General features: G+C 33.1%; 1 long non-coding RNA gene across 1 annotated transcript; it reads right to left on the reverse strand.

The window, feature by feature from the left end:
* Window positions 1–253: 253 nt before the first annotated feature.
* Window positions 254–3,631, reverse strand: LOC143222639 (uncharacterized). The gene is made up of 3 exons (XR_013012396.1): window positions 3,341–3,631; window positions 2,543–2,781; window positions 254–569 (listed from the first exon to the last, which is right to left on the reverse strand). It is a non-coding gene; the product is annotated as an uncharacterized LOC143222639 (long non-coding RNA).
* Between the last annotated feature and the right edge of the window lie 5,001 nt (window positions 3,632–8,632).

Here is an 8,632-nt window from a genome sequence, read left to right on the forward strand (position 1 = left end):
TATTGTGTTAAAAGTTTTTGCTGTCAAAATAAAACTTAGAATGTTTAAACAATGAAAAAACGAGTTCGAAAGCGGCAGCATGTGTGTAATGAAGGGGAGGCAGGAATTAGTCAATGAACCTCTCATGTTATTATTTATGAGATTGTATTTATTATTATACATCGATAACAAAAAAAAGATTTTATGCTTATGTGACCTCCATAGCTCCAAGAAGAAAGATCCTAGAGACCTGAAACTTTGCACGCTTACTAAGGGGATCCTGAGAGTGTGCGCCTTGTTATTATTTTTTAGATTTACCCCTAAATATTTTGGCGAACGTTTTGCCCTATAGTTCTTAAGCCCAATAGTTCTGATTCCTGAATGTCTTAAATGTCAGTTCGACTTAACTTTGCACCATTAGTAGTAAGAAGGCGCAGAAGCGATCACTCAAGGTTGCTGGTCTCAACCTGCAAAATCTATAGGTTTCTCTTGGCCGAGTTTACGTTTGTTACTTTAGGGCTAGTGATGGAAAGAACCTTTTCATCTTGGGACCAGATGAGAGAACATTGAACATTGTCTTTTCTGAGGCACTGCAAGAAAAACTGAATATAATAAAACACTGTAATGTAATGTGGTAGAAGTATATGATTATATAATGTAGTATAAAATTGTCAGTGTAATGATAATGAATTAAGATGTAAATTCTTCTTAACTTACATCAAGGATTTTTTTTATAAAATAAAACTTATGATCTTTTTAGGCTTCTGGGAAAACAAAATCTTTGAATATATTTTTGGCTGACAATCTTATCTAAAATATGTTCAAATACACACACACATACACAAAGTGGGCCAGTAAAATATCAATCTGATAAACCGATCAAAACCGTGTACATTGGCTGGTTATGTGATATGTTTACGTGATATAATTAATTTTTAGAGGGGGTTAGTGGGTTCATGACTTATTCGAGCATATGGATTATAAGAAAAAATGCGGTAATATAGCGTACGTATACCGAAAAAAGGTAAATATGATAACTAAAACAACTTCTAATGCCCATACCAATATAAAAATAACTATACACTTTTAGAACAGATCAGCTAAAGTTTATTCAATATTTATGCCTATTTATGATTCTAGAGGACGTGAAATTTTCAGAATTTCCAATCATTTTAGAGTAATGTTAGTGCACGTATTCTTTTTATTAATAGTACGAATGCAAAGAGATGATGAAGAACGAAAAAAAATCTTGATTTTTGTTATTCTTAAGTTTTAAACTTTGGGACACTCTGGATTGCTGAAAAACAGTATATACAGCGTAGATAGAGCGGCTATGCCAGTTGACTATGAAAAAGTAAAACGATAACTATAGAACTTAATTATAAGTATATTATTAGTAATGAACAAAAATACTAGTTAAAAGAAGTAAATGTTCCAATAAACTTGCATTTCAACTATTTAAAAATGCAACGCTCATTTGTGTTACGAAAAGAAACGCTACCCTACGGGCGGCTGTTTATACTAGAAATTATTTATTGTAGTATTCATACCTCATTGAAAAATATTAGAAAAAAATGTACATTTTCTAAAAATTATTTTTCTAGGAAGAGCCGCATAGAAAAAGTGTGCAGATTGTTTTTATATAAAGTTTGTTTTTTTGTATATTAAAATGGTACCCTTTATTGTAAAAAGTAAGTTTTCTCTTAAGAACTCTATCTTCAGTGGCGACATAGCAACTTATAGAACAGCTCTGAGTTTTTTTGCTTTTGTTTTTCAAATAAAAACTTTTAACTCATAGTTCTGTTATATTTGAGATCCAATTACAGTTTGGGACCCAGGATATCAATGTCTTTCGTAATCTGAGGGTCGCGGGTTCGAATCCGATCACACCAAACGTGCTCGCCATTTCAACCGTGGAGCCGTTATAATGGTACATTCAATCTCACTATTCGTTGGTACAAGAGTAACCCAAGAGTTGGCGGTGGGTAGTGATGACTAGTTGCCTTCCCTCTAGTTTTACAATGCTTAATTAGGGACAGATATCCCTCGTGTAGCTTTGCACGAAATTCAAAACAAAACAAACGGTAAGTAAATACAGAAAAACGTATTGGACATTTTTTATAGAATAAATTGTTAGTCTTTCTATTCTTCTGTCAACAGGGTTTTTACAGGGGATAACTCAAAGTGAATTTACTCAAACTTTAATGACTTCTTTTTTTTTAGCGTTAATTCCAACTAACCTAAAGAATGCTCTACTGTGACCATCCGAATTGTTTGATCGTTTTCTTCAACTTGGCGCGAAGCTAACTGAGGGTTATCCACGCCAGTAGTCCTGATTTAGAAGTGATAGGCTTTTAGCAGTTAGTCAGCACTAACCATCCCCAACTCTTAGGCTACTCTTTACCGTGGTAACGCCTACATGTCTGAAATAATGAGTACGTTCAATAAGAGGAATTCGAAGATCTTACCAGTAGAGTGTGAGTAGAGTTCCCCAATCTCCAGGCCATGACAGGCCGTGATCATTCGAACAATATTCAAAATATCCTTTGCAAGGGAAACTTACCTACACGTGTGAGAGATTAGTTATATCAAATATTTTACTGATGATATCTTTGGTCAAAAATATCTGAAGCCGACTGAGATTAAGACTGGCTAGCCTTGGAAGATTTAAAGCTTCTTCTTAGCAGGTTCACATTCTTCCATTCTTCGTGGTCCGTGCATGTCAGACGATCAGTCGCTCAACGGAGGTTCCGTACAACGTACTGGACTTTAGGTTTGTATAATCTTTTCATGGCACACAACCTTGCAGAAAAGTATTTGCAATTCATCAAAATTAAGTGTTTTCATGTCATAGAATATTAATAAGTATATTTTAAAGATATTTATTACAGCATAAAAAATTATAGAAATCAATACTTCTCAGTTAATTGCAATCAATCCCAGTTTTACTTTACTTTATAGGAATGATATAGATAGAGTAAAAACCTAAATACCCTGTCGAATATGTTTCCTGTAATGTTTGATAGCAGTAAAATTTTAGGATGATCTGGAACACTGGATATACTATTTCTCGGGCGCTACTTTTTCTTATAAAAAAAACTTATAAATGTTATCGAAAGAAACGTATAGCTAAATAAAATGGTAAATGTCACATCACAGAAAATGTAAAAATAATTATGATATATGTTAAAATTTAGGAACGAGACGACATACGAAAAGAATAAGTAATGAAAGAGAAAACTTAAATGCTATACCCTAACAAACAGAGCAAATTATTTTACTTAATTCGGATGATAAGTTCGAATGGCAAAATTTTCCATTTGCCTTCTAGTCTGCATAAAGTATTAAGTAATAGGCTTACCGCTCAGACTGCGCCCATTTTTGATTGCACCCTGAACAAATACTTTTCTAGCCCTACCCTAACTATAGCTTTGTACAGTGACAGACTGTTGATTGGAACAAGTTTTAAAGTTCGAGTTTTATTTTCAAGTGGAACTGTATGCGTTTTTTTAGCTTCACAATTTCCTTTATCCACCAGTGAGCCAGCGGTAAACTGACAGACTTATAACCCTAAAATTCCGACTTTAATTCAAGGTGATAGAATGAATATAGATAGTTTATTGTGTAGCTTTACGTCAGAAGATAAAAATAAAACAACAAAATCTATTGCATCAGTTTCAAATAAATTAAAAACCTGATATGACAAGTATTTAACATTTCTTGTAATCATTGTCACACTATAGGCATTTATGTTCTGTACACACGTTTTTGGCACAAACTAAACCTGATACCAACAACTCTAGGTTACGATTAGCCAGTTCTCAAGGTCACCTCACTTCGAACATCCGGTTTACGTGGACTCAACATCCACGCCTATATGTGTAATAATTTCCTCCATACATTAACCCTTTATTCTCTTGAATAACAAGTTAACTATTCGAAAGTGCTAGAGTTTTTAGGTCTCACTTGAAAGCCATTGCAACATGTGTTTGTGTGTGTGATCTTGTGTTCAAACTTTTTGCTCAGAGTGTATTAAACATTCTACTTCACTACGAAATCGAAGCTAATTTTTATTTTATATTCTTTTAAAGGATCTCAAAATTCAAATACTTCGTAATTGCAATGTTTGAATTTTCAAACGAAATTTTAAACAAAAACAAACTCGAAAAAATCTTTACTAATAAAATCCAGTCAAGATCCACTTATCTGACATCATTAAACAAACCAAACATATGTCATCCAATGTGGTAAAGAACCGCAGACTGTTCCTGTAACTAATTTACACCATAACCAAAATAATAGTAACTGAAAACACTGAAAGTTTAAATAATAATAATGACTGCTAATAATGATAGTTTAAATAATAATAATGACTGCTAATAATGATAGTTTAAATAATAATAATGACTGCAAACATTGATTATTTAAATAATAAAAATAACTGAAAACATTGATAGTTTAGATAATAATAATAATTGAAAACATTGGTAATTTAAATAACAATAATAACTGAAAACATTGGTAGTTTAGATAATAATAACTGCAAACATTGCCAGTTTAAATAATAATAATTGAAAACATTGGTAGTTTAAATAACAATAATAACTGATACATTAATAGTTTAAATAATAATAACTGCAAACACTGATAGTTTAAATAATAATAATGACAACTGAAATAATTGACAGTTTAGGAAAATGAATTTTACCAACAAGCTTCATTCGTTAAATGAGGGAATATTTCCAACGATAATATCTTTGTTTTTTATCAACTTAAGATACAAATAAACATGCTTGGAAATTGAATTAAGTTTAAAAATTCACAACAAATAGAATCTTTATATTCCTCTCTAAATATCCTGTTTTTTTACAACTCTAGAGTGCTCCAGAAAACCAGTTCTTTGGCAGTATTAATGCATTCGTGATTTTCGATATTCACAGCTTACCTTCACAAAGACATTTTTAATTTTGCAGTGTAAGACCAGAGGGAAAGCAGCTAGTCATCACCGACACCGCCAACTCTTGAGCTACTCTTTTACCAACAAATAGTGGGATTGGCCGTAACATAAAACGCCCCCACGGCTGAAAGGGCGAGCATGTTTGTCGCGACGAGGATTCGAACCCGTGACCCTCATATTACGAGTCGAACGCCTTAACTCACCTGGCCATGCCGGGCCGTAAAAACTTTAATTGAAATAAGATCAGATCTTAAGAACGAATTTTTACTTCAAGTGGGTTTCTCGTGATCATGAGATAACATATTTATTTGCATATTTAAAATAGTTTTAATATAATTTACTCAAGACTCCATATACTCTTTGTGATTGAATGGTTTGGTGGATGTGTAAAGTATGCTGTGGTTAACTTATGAACATGACTGCTATTAAAACTATGAGGAAATGACCATAGACTTGAAGAAGATCTGTAGAGTTGGAGTAAAACATGTTTAATACATCGTTTAATAGCAAACCTTACACTTAATCTATTGCAGTTATAAGAACACTTTTACTTAGCTTGCAACAATGTTGTAACTCATTATCTTCATGGAAACAAAAAATTGCTTACACATAGTTAAACATCGAAAACAGAAAAAGTTCTACACAGATGTCAGTTTTGTTGAAACAGAGAGTAGGGAATGAAATTTTGATAATAGATTTTTCACAGAATTTTGTGTAACTTTGCATAAAAGAGTGGAGTAGCTTAATTAACTGGAAAGATAGAAGTCGAGACGATTACTGGTAATTTAATGAAACAGAGGAAGTTGTCCCGACACAGTTACTTCAACACGTTGTTTAATGCTCTAAGTGTTTCTCTTTTAAAATCAAAATACGTTTTTAAGCGGATTTTCCTTCTAAGGTGGTTTGAGTTCATTATAGATGAAATTAAACAAATATAAATGAAAGGGCTACAACGTGCAGAACAAAGATATAAAACTACCACTTTCGAAGATACCTTAACACGTGAGATCCCAAACATGAAGTCATAGAAAAGTGTCGAAGGGGGAGGTAGCATAACAAATTCAGGAAGTAAAAACTAATGCTAATGTACTTAGTACCTATGTATCCATTAGGCAAGATGGAATGTACTAGAAAAGGGGTTTGTGTTGAAAGTTTGGGAACCTATTCCCTAATGAAACATTTGGGTTTTTCATTTTTTTTCATCACACAAGAATAAAGATTCTTTACAAATAAAATGTTCATGACATTTCTGTCTTTTGCTTTTCGTCGTATTTAAAAAGACTGTTCCTTCAATCTATAATGCATTTAAGATAATTTAGAGTTATATCCTTTTTTGATAAAGTAATGTCTTTGTAATGATAGTATGTATATGACCTTACTTTAAAATTCACCAAAGATGATTTGTTTTGTGAAACTTCAGCAGATAAATTGCAATTTTTATAACAACAGTCCCAGAATCCAGTTTAACCAGAATGTAATGCGTATTGAGCTGCGAATTAAAACAAAAGTTCAAAAATAAGTATAACATTTGTGGAAAATGTTTTCAGACACAAATGGTTTTATTATGAGGTCCAAACTGCAGCAGTGAAGAAAGTATGCGTAGTATTTCTTAATTGCTTATGTTATAAAAGTACAGAAATAGCCACTATTTCCTTCAAACTTTGCTTTTGTGACCTGGATAATAAAATTTAGAAATTAACTTATTTTCTATGCAAATTTGCACATTTTCATTTACATAAAATCTGAATAAACAACATACGAATCAAGATTTACATGTATTTATACTAAAGTTATACAAAAAAATTCAAGAATGTTTAGAAGTAAGTAGTTTCTCGAGATTTGCGACTGTAATGTCAATCGCTTTCACGTATCAGCTCCCAAATATAGTCTTCCAGCATGTTTTCGTTATGCGCTCCTTGGTAGCGGCGTTTAAAGTCCAGTATATCTTGATGGAAGCGCTCGCCTTACCCTTTGAGGTGTACCGAATGACCCAGGGGAAAAGACTGACACCTATTCCCGTTATGGAGCAGAACAGCTTTGAGGCTTCTGTATAAGCTATCAGTGAAGAGGCGCCAATCAATTGCCTTGCACAGACCGGATACATTGTGGCAGAAGCAGAGCCCATCTTGAAGAGTGAAAAAGTTTAGAAAATGTTGGTGATGGTTCCTTTGACTTGCGACTTGTACACTTTCATCTAAGAAATCCCACTCCTTGAGCCTAGTTGTCAAAAGCTCGGCATTCGACTTTATTAGATCAAGATCTTTGGCTAAGTCATTGAGGTCTCTTTGGTTGGGGTAATATAGGTTTCTCTCACCAACTGCACCTCTGAAATTGTAATTTGGATCTTTAACATATACTTTCTCTTCTGATTTGCTGCTCTCATCTGAAGATGGCTGTTTTTTCTCTTGCAGAGTGGGTACAGGAAGCTAAGGGCAATGTGGCACTGGGGCGATGGATGATGGAAGGTCCGGATATGTGATAGCAGATGCATTCTTGCCAGCCCGAAGTTTGGAAGGATCTGCCATGCAGAAGTAACAATTGCTTGAGTGGTCAGTGGGTTCACGCCAAATTCTTGAAATAGCGAACTTCATTGCTCTCTTTTCTCTTTTGTACCATTCTGCAAAAGAGCAAAATAAAATTGTTATTATGAAGAATAAATTTATTTAATCCACAACCTATGTATAAGAGATTCATGCAAAATATTTTATATGGGATATTTTTTCTATACTATTGGAAATCTAAAAAATAGATTCAAAGATATTTAAATTTTAAAAGGTCTAAAATTTCTATAATATAAATTCTTACTATTCAAGCAAACAAAATATGACTAGTTTACCTTCTAGAAATTTGTGCAGCGTTCGCAGGTAAAATGAGGTTCTCAGGGCTTACCTTGATTCGTGACAGGTATGCCGAAATATGCCTTATAGGCTTCACACACATTAACAGATGTTGTCACAGAGTACTTTTTCGCTCTTGTCTTAATTAATTGGCCACATACATACCAGAATTCATCTGGAGAATGCTTGCAGTTTCTTGACGCCATCTCTGATAAAATCAGATAGATCTATGCGTTCACTTAGGCAGCTAGAACTAAATTGAAGAGGTGAGTGGTGAGTCCCTGTATATATATTACTATGGAAAATTTTAGAAAATTCTCTATCAGGTACTTAGCACTAAATCCACCTGGAAAATGTTCTGAAAAATGGGTAAATTTGAAAGTTACGTTACTCAAGTCACAAATTCAAAGTTTGAAGAGAAAAATATTTTTTTCCTTTACTTTAGGCATAAGCAATTGGGAAATAACACTTTCTGCCCAGGAACAAGAAAAAGTAAATATTGTGTTACATAGTGTTATTATACCATATTTTGGAACTCATACTAACCATTTTGACTTCTCGAAGTAATTTAAATCTGCCTGTAAAAAAATAAATAATTTAGACGACAATTTCAGCGCAGTGGAACAGCTGTAAGCCTTTAGCTCACAACACCAAACACCGGGTTTTGTTACCCATTGAGTCAATGACCAATGAATAAAGATTGTTTCATTATAAAAGTACCTGCACATGTTACTAGTAGGTTCAGATTTCACAAACAAGAAAATACTGTTCATGTAATATTATCGGTGTACTTATTTCAGTATAGATATTAAAAATTGTTTCATTAGAAAAATAACTGTATATGTCACTAATAGGATCA

This window comes from Tachypleus tridentatus, chromosome 1 (assembly GCF_004210375.1).
Source record: "Tachypleus tridentatus isolate NWPU-2018 chromosome 1, ASM421037v1, whole genome shotgun sequence".
NCBI classification, from domain to species: Eukaryota; Metazoa; Arthropoda; class Merostomata; order Xiphosura; family Limulidae; genus Tachypleus; species Tachypleus tridentatus.